General features: G+C 44.2%; 1 protein-coding gene across 3 annotated transcripts in view; it reads right to left on the bottom strand.

Annotated features, from left to right (window-relative positions):
- kmt2a (lysine (K)-specific methyltransferase 2A) overlaps positions 1–12,475 on the bottom strand; it is a 67,551-nt gene that overhangs the window by 54,085 nt on the left and 991 nt on the right. The window lies entirely within an intron of this gene.

Genomic DNA, 12,475 nt, shown 5'->3' with positions numbered 1-12,475 from the left:
AATTTCACAAACTTATAACATGTTGATAACATTTAAACAAAACGCAAGGAAAAAAATACAAATACAAATAAATAATGTTTTGATGGATAAATGCAAAAGATTTAATCATTAATAAATGCAAATGAAATATTCGCTTTATTTTTTTTTTACTGCAACTCATGTCTGAGTCTCAGACACACAAACACACCATAGGTGATGTATTTATTTATTTTTGTGCAGCATTTCCTGCCGTATCAATATGGTAGCCTCTGTATCGATACGATTATCGGCAAGGAATGCGATATGATTATTGCCGTATCGATGAATTGAGCACAGCCCTACCACACACAGTCAGGTAGTCATGGCAGCAAAGATCTCACAGCCCAGAACTCATCCACTCAGTGCCTCCATGTGCTGCTGACTGGGAGAGAGAGGCAGGTGCAGAGAGGGCTACGATGGGGCTGCTGTTGTCTGAACTTCTACGGGGATAAGAAGTAAAGACTGCCGCTGTCCATTTTGCTTTCTCACTCGCTTGAAGCCGCTTAACCAAACAAAGATTAAGTCTAGTCCAGGACTGAGCAGCAGCACTTCAATAGAAAAAAACCTTTTGACAGTTCAGCCTTGATGGGATCAGATTTAATCTTGTTTTGTTTGCTAGCTCCAGTAATCACCGTGTGCACATGGTCAACGGCAAACTGAATGAGCCCAGGGGCTGCTGGGCTGGGGCAGGACTGTTGAATCAACTATAAGTCCTCCTTACAACTAGGGTTGGTATTCGTAACCGGATCCAACATTGAGGAACCGGGATCGGTTGTTCCATCACATTTGGAACCGTTTTTGGAACCCGGTTTTAGCACATACCAGTCAGAGCTGGTCCGTGAACTTCACGTCTGCTATACAATTAATATACTGGTGGTTCTCAAACTTTTACATTTCAAGGACCAACATAACCATTATGGGTCCAATTGTTTCCATTTGTACACTCTCGGAGTTACCGATCTTTAAGGGTCCATTTGGAGCCCCCTGTAGGAATTGTTAAAGGGAACCATTAAGGAATAGGAGCGTTAACACATTGCGTGCCAATCGGGTAGATCTACGCGAACCTAAATAATTGCGCAGCGTGCCAGTCGCATAGATCTACGCAAAGTGGTCTTTTTTTTTTTTTTCTCGCAGGTTCACATTTCATTGTAGGCCTCTTTCGCCACGACACATTTCATTGTAGCACCACCGGAAACGGAAATATCCGTATCCGGAGATTTTCGTTCCCATCCGCCTCCACTTTTTAGTTTCTGCAAAACGGCCACACAGCGCTTGGGGCCAGACCAGTCTAGCGTGGGCGGGGTCTATGGTATGGAACCAGGTTAAGACCGGTCTGCAGAAGGACAGATGATAATATGAATTAATGCGACCGGGATGGTTACCAGGCTACCCCAACGCTACAGCTACTTACAACCTAAGAGTGAGAAAACTGGGTGAGGGAGAGCCGTCTCGTCATCAAACAAACACACACCGTCACCCCTGTGCCAGGCGGTACTCAGGAGGTCAGAGCAGTGAAGTGACAAGTGCAGCAAACTGCAGTGTTCAATCAAATGCCCATAGATCAGTGGTTACCAAACGAATTTCGTGACACATTATTATTGTAATATACTGTACAACTCTACCAAAAGTTATGAATCATTTTTTTATTAACTACATCAGTAGTACTGTGTGTGCACTCATTCCCCCAACACAGAGGCTAATTATACACCCTAGAAAATACTGTGGTAGTTTAACAACTTCCAACCTGGCTTCGCTATTTTGGGCACGTCATTATAGGCAGAAAGTATTCAAAGAAAAAAGGTTTTCACAAATTTGATCTGATACAGGTGTGCCTTGAGATTTAGACTTGTCCATTGATGTGATTTTAGGCACACAAAAAGTTTGAAAACCACTGGCATAGACAAACACTTAGTATCAGGCCACAGTAAGCCTTGGGGCTACACAGTAGGCCTTGGGGCTACACAGTAGGCCTTGGGGCTACACAGTAGGCCTTGGGGCTAGACCAGTGGTCCTGTACCCCTGGAGCACAAGAGGAGAGAGAATGACACCATGCCGGAGCAAGATTAACATGTCGTTTTTTCATAAATGAATACCCTACTTGATCATACTACAGTGTCACACTAAAGTATCAAAAGTAAAGAACTACAAGCTCGTATCTGCTACATTTGACGTCTTTGAATTTTCCTGAAAAGTAACAGTTTTGGACATACACTATGAGGTTTCCACCCGACTGAGACGATGTCCGAGATCCTCTGCCAATCTTTTGTGTTAGTCGAGAATAGCGTGTGTGTGTGTGTGTGTACTATATGTGTACATGTGTGTGTTTGAGAGAGGAGGTGGCCCATGTCGTTTCATCATAGGTATTTATAGCAGTATGTGGCGCTGCAGTCGAGATGTCTTCTTCGGCCCAGTTTGTAGAGCAGCTGCTATCCAAGAGTGCTTCACACAAGTGCGACCGCATGCATGCACGGCACACACACACACACACACACACACACACACACACACACACACACACACACACACGTGCACGTACACGTGTACACACTACACTCTCACACACACAACTGATGGCCACCTCCCGGCACATTGCCACCATTTCCAGAGTGTTAAGGGGATTATGAAATGTCATCCTGTGATAAACTGGGGTTAACTTGGCTGCTGTGTAAAATGTAAATGTGGGGGGCGTGTCCGGAAGGTGACCGGGCGTACGGTCAGTGCCTAGACCACACAGTCAAAACGGCCCTGGTTCAATTCCGGGCGGAGACATGACGCGTTGTTAGCTACAATAGCCTATCTACAAGCTGAGCTTGTAGGTCTATTTTTGAACGATTGTGAAATATTTTGCCTACATAATGACATGTCCAATCAACGGACTGAAAAGGTTGAAAGCAGTTACAAAAAAACAAAAAGAATCTGTCAGTCAATCATGTTTCTCGGGAATACTTTACAGTGTAAAGTTTACACGTTATATTTCAATGACATTAAAATAAAATATTTTCTTTGCCATGTTTCTGTTTTCTGTCATCATGTGTCCTACATAAAGACAACCAATGATATCAGGCAGTGAGTGAGTGCTGTGGTTTTATCCTGCCGGTCACCATTATTCTCAGCATCCTCCTCTCTCTCTCTCTCTCTCTCTGGGCATTTCATTTCAGCCTTGTTTTCCTCTTCCTCTGGCCCTCTCCTGCTCTCTGCCTAACTCTCCCATTTCTTTGACTTCTCTGCTCATTTCCAGCATCATCTCCTCCCCTCCTCTTCTCTGTTTCTCTCCTCTTCCCTCCTCCATTGATCTCCCCCCTGTTTATATTCTCTCCTCTCTTCCCACCTCCTGTCCTCTCCTCTGTTCCTCTCCTCTCCTCTCCTCTCCTCTCCAGCAGGCTGCTGCTAGGTGTTGTTGCAGAGCTGAGGGGGTGGAGTGCCAATGGACACTTCTGACTCGCGGTGCTCAATGACATCATGACACTCACGCACGCACGCACACACGCATGCACGCACAGAGTCATGCCAACACGCCCGAGGCAGGCACATACACGCACAGACGCACCTCCCCCTTTCTGCGTCAGCTACGCATACACACACACCCTTTTACAGTGTGACACACAAACACACCCCCCCCGTGCGTGAAACGGCACAGCGAAAGATGTAAACAAGCAAACATACAGAATGTGGGGGAGGGGAGATTGTGAGCGAAGGAAGAGAGCAGGAGGAGGAGGAGGAGGAGGGGTGAGGAGGACAGGAGCAAGAGAAAGAGAAAGAGAGAGAGGGAGAGACAAGCAAGTAGCATCTTGACCACATGCTCGCATCAGCAACAGAGGGAGCTGGAGCTACTAGCATCCCCTGGGAGCACTACGGATGAAAGGGGGCTTGGGTTTGAACACGCTCGCACAGAAGCTAGCTAAATCCCCATCTAAACAGGCCTCCCACACACTACAAGGCTCTCACCCCCCCCCCCCAACCCCCCAACCCCACATTGCTGCTCCTAGAGTAGCCATGCGCTGAAACACACGCAACCCCTCCCTCCCTTCCCGCCCACTGGCTCCCGAGCACAGAGCGTGTGAAACACAAGGCTCACCATGAGCTCAATAGTAGGCCAGGCAGGCAGGCTGCTGGGGAAGCAAGTGCAAGAAGTAAACAAACGCTGCTGTAGTTGTAGACTTGAAGGATGTTAACGGTTGTGTGTGCTACATGGCCACATGTGGGAGATATCAAACTGTACCCATAACAAGCGTCACTGCTGCTCCAACCTGGGTGTTGTTCCTAGAGCCCAAACGACTATTAGGGTACACTGCTGATTGACCGCTGGTCACCGATGTGACCTAGAGTCTAGATCACATCGGTGGTGGGGCCTAGATTAGACCACCGATGTTTTGACTGATATTTTGTCATAAAGTAAAACTTTTCCAATCAAGATTTGATTAAACTTTCTATTTGTAAATATTAAACTTGTAGGCAAAAGAATTACAAAAATAAAATAACTTTGTGATAGAAAGAAAATAAACAAAGATTTAACCACTTAAGCCCAATTAAAAAGTTCAAACGAAATAGCTGATCTACATGCTCACAAGTAACCCGTCACAAGGCAAGCTTGTAGCATGTAGACATGTAGCATTTTTTTTTACTTTTGAAAATAAGCCTATAATGACATGCCCAAAATAGGGACGTCAGGTTGAAAGTGGTTAAAAATCAGGACATTCATTACGCAGAGACCAATCAAATTATGTAACAGCATATCAGCTAAATCGACATATCAGGAAAACTCTATTGTTGTTCCCTTTCTGCTACAGTACTTTGACTTCTTAAGATTTGATTTATGCACGTTGGTGTTGCATGCCGTAAATAGCAGATATACAAGCTCACGAATGTGAGGTTGTAGATCTGCTATTTACTGAGCACGACACCGTCACACAATTAAGTATAACTGAGGCTTTATCAAGCTGATCGGTGCATGAGCTGTGCCGAAACCCAGAAGATAACTAGGGCTGAGCAAAGAGAGACCAATGTGATTCATTGTGGAAACAGCAGCATTAGTTTCTGCTGGTGTGTGGGGCCTGTCCCAAGCGAGCATCAAAAGGATGCGGAATTGGTTTGAGGTGTTCCGTTCTGCATCACTGTGAAGATGCGTGGGTGGCATTACAACGCTAACGTGACAGGCAGGCTGCAGCCAGACCTCAAAGGGGACTTCCTTGCTAACCATCAGGCAGCAGCACTCTGAATGCAGATACAGGCAGGCGCACACACACACACAGACACAGACACAGACACAGACACAGACACACACACAGACACAGAGACACACACACACACACACACACACACACACACAGTTCTTTGCCACATCAAGTGGAGCAACTGATCATTAACTCTGAGCCCCTGGGATAGTTGATACCGTAGAAGAAGACTTAATTCATTTCAAACATCCAGTGAATCCATATGTCTAGAGAGACTCGGCGTTCCCTGTAATTACAAATAGAGACACAACGCTCAGACAGCTCTGACGTAATCCTCCACTCTTCCTGAAATAAACCTGCTACACAGCCAGTTCAGCAACGTCCAACACTTTGTTGGCCCTTGTTTTTTTGCACTGAGAGAACTTTTCATCAAAGTAGCCATGATGTTTTTCCTCATGCAGAATGACACTTCAGAACCACAGATGAACATTCATATTGACCAATTAAAATCCATTATACTTATATAATAGAACCCTATTCCTTCCAAGATTTTTCTCTTTGCTCCCCCTGTCCCCCCACTTCTTTTCTTGTCTCTTTCTGAAAACAACAAAAACAAAACAAATTTCACCCAATTCTTTACACATGTAAACCTGTGAACGTGACAATAAAGTTTATTCTGATATACACCATGTATACAGTATTTGGGCATAGGTACTACTGCGGAAGCTCCAAAACGGGATGACGTGGAAGCGGATATAAGGTGTCGATCCTCAGCATCACTGAAGATCTTTGGAATGGTATGTGTCGACCCCAGGAAGAGTAGCTGCTGCTATAGCAGCGGCTAATGTGGGGGTCCAAATAAACCATAAATAAACAATTTCCATTTTTTTGCGTTATCAACCGACTAATAAGTGCCTTCATCGGAATCACTGAATTCACTTGCGATGTCTTACTTTACTTAATTTCTAAGGAACGTTCTGCAGTGGATCCTCTGTGAGCGAACTATTGTTCAGTGGCTCTTTGAGAGACAGGTGAGACGAGGAACGTACAAACTGAACTGTAAGGTAAGAAGTACATCGTAGTTGATTTGAAGATACGTTTAGCGAGTGGCTAAACGTGTATCAATGTTCTGTGAGAAAAAAGACGTGCAAAGCAGCATTTCCTCTTCCCGCTTGAGCTTGTTCAACTGTTTTCGCCAAATGCTCACCAAAGTTCGGTGAATGTTCGTGTATTAAGCCATTAAAACCGGGAAAGCATCTGTGTCATTTTAGATTTTAGCGTTGGCTATAGAGGATATGCGTGTGACATCATCATCAAACCCGGAAGTTATGCAGGAATGCCTACTGAGTGTCAAAAAAATACTTTCTGGCCTTGACAGCCCATGCATCCAAACAGAAAAGTCATATCTGATTGCATTAAACAACATTAAACAATGTTAAACTCACTTTGCATGTTGCTTTGCCACTCGCTTTGCCACTCGATGTGCCATTCACTTTAAGCATGCGCATATCCTCTATTCGAAAATAGCTGAAATACAAGCTCACAGCGCGTCACTTTGTGCCGCACTGCGAGCTTATACATCTGCTATTTTTGGAGAAAAAACATTTAATCTTGAAAAATGTTGAAACATTTTGAATTACGAAAAAGTTTTAGAACTACTGTTTCAGAAGGTATTTGTAGAATCGGCCTTAGGTCTTAATGGGTTAAGAGACATGTCCAGAATAGGTACACTAGGGTTCATGTGGTTAAAAAGCACAAGGGGGATTCAAGCACTGAAGATGAAAGCGGTGGGTATAACACAACACAAACAAGGAGTAGTTATCCACTCATGTAAGCAGCCATTCCTCTCCCCCTGCCTAGACAAACACTTCCCAGACACATTCTAGGAAGCCCTCCTCTCATGATTTACTATATGGACACAGTGCCTCATCCCTTCCTGGAATTTCAATTGGAGATGAGCGCATGTGCTTACTATATGCCCTTCTGAATGACACATTCCTTCCAAGAGGCCACAGAAGAATTCCAGGAATGACTCTGGTGGTGGTCAATGACAAGACATTTACAGCTCGCTGAGGGGGACACAGCACTAGAGGTGATAAAAGTTCAACTTCTCCTCTCTGATTTAAGTCAGTGTTTTGAATCTCGAGCAGAACAAAAGGGCGTCGATTTGGTTTAGGTGTAAAGTATACTTTTGGTATTTGACTTCAACTGTCCTGATGAAGGTCCTTGTCTGACCAAGAATGTTGACAAATAAAGCAGAGGAAAGTGTGCGTGGGAGACTGGAGCATGCCAAATGTATTATTATTATTTAATTTAACCACATGAACCCTAGCGTCTCTATTCTGCAAAAAACAGCCGATCTACAAGCTCATTGTAGATAGTCTATTTTCAGCGAAGATATTTAGAGCAGAGAGGGGGAAAAGGGAGGAGGCCTGGTGTGTAGACCCCTGGGGGTCCTGGGACTCCGACCAACTAAGTGTATACTATAGGGTTTAAGTGGTTAAAAGTTCTTACCTAAGGGGATTTACTCCCCACCACCACAACAACCATTTGTGAGAGTGTGCATGTTGATCTCTCCTCGGCTTGCAGGCTTTGTAAGTTAACGCTCACCAGTACTACAACAAAAGGCTGGTATTTGTTTCTCCACATCCAATTTGCCATTGATGAAGAATAGACACTAAACAAACAGGGAGACGTGTAAGATCGTGTGTCAGAGCCTGGGATCGTCAGGATCAGGAACACAGGCAGGCAGGCGCAAAAACAAACAAACAAACAAAAAACAAACACATGTTGCCAGCAGGCAGGCAGGCAGCAGTGGTGTGAATTGGAGCTCTAATCAAAACAATGACAGAATAGGCCACATCCCACCCCCCCTCAAAGTGCAATATGGCACATAAAGTTTGTGAGACAAATACCCGCCAAAACACACACACACACACACACACACACACACACACACACACAGTGAAGAAAGAAAAGAAAGACACAATTGCTGCCTTTCTCTCAGTCAGGGCAACTCCTAAAGTAGAGGTGAAAGCCCCTCGGCCGCCTGCTGCAGCAGAATAAAGCCATGGATGGGAGGGCCTGTGACTAATTCTCCTCCCAGTGTCGTCCCGTGGGGAGGAGGGGGTCGCCCCGCACCCTTTGATATCCCTGCCTGGACTTTTTCAGCCGCCGTGCACTTTGTGAGGGCTAGAATAAAAGCAAGCAGACACAAAGCTTCCTGCTCCAATCCACACGCTGTCTCTGGATTGGGGTGGGGGCGGTGGGCATGAGGGGGGGGGGGGGCTTCTTCCATTTAAATAGGGCAAACACCTGCTGGACTGAAGCGCCTGCCTTCCGCTCAAACACACCAGTTCTGTAGAACCAGTGGGCCAAGAAGGAGACGTTTGGTTTGTCAACGTCTGCTCAGCTGCACTTTTGTACGAGTGATTAAACATTTGGTCTTAATCTGGAAGTGGAATGGACACACAGCACAGCACCACCACAAGACAATAATTAATATAATTTGACAGATAAAAGAAAGGGGAGGGGGGTGGGGGTGATTCAAAGTCAGATTAAACATTTTCCAAGTTGGTGTCCCTATTTTGGGCATGTCATTATGGGTGATACATTAAAAAAATATTAAAATCATTTATTTTTTTTTATCTTAGAAACTAGTAGATCTGCAAGCACACGACGCGTTGGCATTGTGAGCTTGCAGATCGGCTAATCTCGCCACGTGAGACCATTGTACGACGAAATATAAAAAAGGGCTTAAGTGGTTCATTGAACAGAGGTTGGATGGTCACACCTATCCCAAAGAAAACGTCAACACTGACACTGCTTAGCACTAAAACAAGCAATCACAATTTGGTTGTGGGACGAAGGAAAATGAATTTTCAACGCACCCCACACAAAAGCTAACAAATGCCTCCATTTGGACAACAACAGGCTACAAGCCTCCCCTTTGAGACCAGACCAATAGGCTTAGTAATCTATTCCAAAGTGGCAGCTGTCAGAAGAAAAGTTGCTCTGCTCTCTCAGACGGGAGCCCTGTGTGTTGAAGTGGATTTGGGTATGCCTGCCCTGTCTGTGGGGGGGGGGGGGGGTCCGAGTGTCCAAGCTGGCACTCTGTTCATTGGGACTGCCCTGTGGGCTCAGCAGGCTGCAGTGAGCCAGAACAATCCTGCCCCGGTCTGGCCAGGCGGGCACTACTACATCCTTTTATCAATGAAATCACCATGCTGTGTCCGCAACATCCATGGGGCTTCAACTTCCATAGGGATTTATTTAATGATGCCGTCTGTCTCTCCGCATCCCCGATACTGCAAAATGTTCACCCTTTGTGTCTCTTTTTGGCTGGGGGGGGGTTGGGAGGGCTGCTTCTATATCCCTTCAACAATACAGAAACTGTTGGCCCACAAAGTATTTTCAATAACTGCACTATTTGTTAGTTCATCATCATCTTTTTCTGGGATAAAAGAAAATGAAAAAAGTTGACATTTTCAGTAGACTACAGATTATGTCCATATGCTCCATAGATATTATTTCAGGAGTGACTGGAGAACAAGTGGCCTTTCATCTGATTGAGATAGGCTGGCTCATCTGGCTAAGAAACAAATCAATTTTACTGAAGCCAGAACCTTGAATTTTTGTTTACAAAAGTAAAATATCCAGGAATATTTCAAATTGGAGTAATAAACTTGTATTCACTTTATGTGAATAAAAGTTTGTGTGTATACATTAAATGTTCTAAAATATAAACTTATGAAGTATTTCAAATTGATTAGAAAATGTTGCACTTAAATCAGACAAAATATCAGTCAAAACATTAGTAATCAGTGAGCTAGGACTCTAGAAGAGACTCTAGAAGGAGACTGCAGTGCAAACAATTGGGATCGGACCCAAAAATATGGCATCAGTCAGGATGTACTCCACTATACCACATTTCAATAGAGTATGGTAGTAAAACTAGAGGTAAATACAACAGCCACTACTCTAGTACTCTATTTCAAACTGGAGTTGTGGAGTAGTAAAACTAGTGGTATTTACTAAATAGGCAGTCACTATATTACAGTATACTCTACTATAGCCTACTAGGGGGTCCTCAGAGTTATTACAGGGGGGCCAAATCTTTGTGTGACAGGAACTTTTAATTTTACATTAACCACTTGAACCCTACCCTTTTGAGGAGAACTTCAAAAATAGCAGCTCTACAAGCTCTGCGCTAGGAGGCGTAGTGAGCTTGTAGATCGACTATTTTCAGCAAAGAGGTTTGGTGTAGAGGGGGAAAAAAAAGAGTAGACCAAGTACATAGTGAAAGGTCAAGTTTACTTAGTACTGAGGGCTGAAGTGGTTAAATGTCTGAAAATACACATTAACGTGAATCCAACACAACACCGATGATGATAGTGCTGGCAAACAAGTCTGCATGAAGCCATCTATGATATCTATGATCAAAGTTTAACCTGCGACACAATTTTATACAATATGTTGTCGGAATGCTTCATGTCTCTCTCAGCTAAGGGGTCCTTGGCCTGAAAAACGTTGAAGACCCCTGGCCTACTATATTTCAACCTGGAGCAGCACAACTAGTGATAAATAGTCACCATACTTCAGTATACTCTACTGCTCCACTAGATTTAAAACTGGAGCAGTACAACTACTATAGTGATAAATATCCAGTAACCATCCTCTCCTCCCACTGCAATGTGCGGCAGCATGCTGCTCATCATGATGAAGGGGGAAGATGGTAGTTCTCTACAGGGGAACACACCCCCAACATCACATCACAAGCTCCATGAGAAGCAGAGTTACTGGATATGTAATGTATCATAAATATCCAGTAACCATACTCTCTCCTCTCCTGCAGCATGCTGCTCATCATCATGATGAAGGAGGAAGATGGTAGTTCTCTACAGGGGAACACACCCCCAACATAACATCACAAGGTCCATGAGAAGCAGAGGGGCTTGTTATTGTAGCATCGAGAGTCACTGTGTACATATAATATACAATAACATACGGCATCTACGGCTATATAAACATAGGAGATCAACCCAACTCAATCACCAATATTCACAGTATCATAGGGATTGTATAAATTGGGTCTTTAGCATTAGCCACCAACAGCTAACATTATTTTGGTCCTCCTAGCTAGTGTGTGTGTGAGAGAGAGAGAGAGAGAGAGAGAGAGTGAGTGAGTGTGTGTGTACACTAGAGAGGGGTGAAAACATGTCCTCCCATTTTCCTATGCATCAGCATTAGCATCAATGTGGCTAGCGTGGTGCGTAGTGCGTTAGCATGGGTTAGCGTCCTTTAGCTAGAACACACTGGGAAATGATTCCGATTCGGGTCCCCATAAGCAATGGTACCATAAAAGGTCCGCGGCCCCCCGGCCCGGGTGTAAACACAGCAACCATCCGAACCACAACGGTCCACTTTGAGGCAAAAATAAAGCCCTGGCTGGCTGGGACTGTCTGTACACACAGCTAGCTAGCATCGTAGCTAATAGCATGCTAGCTCGGGGTTAGCTATAAGCTAGCTCAAAGGTTGACACCTCGGTCGGAGGGGGAACAGAAGATGAAATAAATGATTAATTAGCCCGTTAAGCTGACAACGAGGGTTAATGTTGACCCGGGTTAATGTGACCGTTAGCCGTTTAAGAATGAGACTGAGAACACACAATGACGTCTTGTCCCCTTCAACTTGACATGGTTTGTTTTCAAACTGGGAAGCAAGAGCTACTGTTGTGTCTTCTGTTTACACACGAAATCAATCATATCGATCACTAATCTGATCAACTGTGATCCAATAATACCATTAAATAACTGGACTGTGTGTGTGTGTGTGTGTGTGTTTATGTGTTAAAAGGATGAACACAAACTCTAACATAACAGTGTCTGCACTCTCTCTCTCAGGCTAACGTCAGTTAGCTGCAACGTCCAGAACCACAACATTACAGTTCTGGTCATAACACACCAACCCCTTTGTAATAGCAATAATAATTACACTAATTATACAAAGAAACAGCAACGAAATACACCAATGCTGCGTTATTTTATAAACTTTTATAAACCCTTTTGGTTTGGACAGTCAAGTGTTATGTCGTATTTTTAGCCAAGACAAGAACAACATGCCGTCTTATGATCAACTGAAACAGTCTTGACTATTGTTATTGAATGTAATTAAAGCCTTAATTGTTATGACTGCTTTATTACGAAGTGGCCAGAAAGACTATATAGCCTAGTAACCAGACTGGAACTGGAGTCTAGACGAGAGAGAGGTGAGGCTATCATCTATGA

Source organism: Gymnoscopelus braueri (genome assembly GCF_963280865.1).
Source record: "Gymnoscopelus braueri genome assembly, chromosome: 5".
Classification (NCBI taxonomy): Eukaryota; Metazoa; Chordata; class Actinopteri; order Myctophiformes; family Myctophidae; genus Gymnoscopelus; species Gymnoscopelus braueri.
The sequence above is the reverse complement of the archived record's forward strand: the minus strand, read 5'-3'. Positions and strand labels throughout refer to the sequence as shown.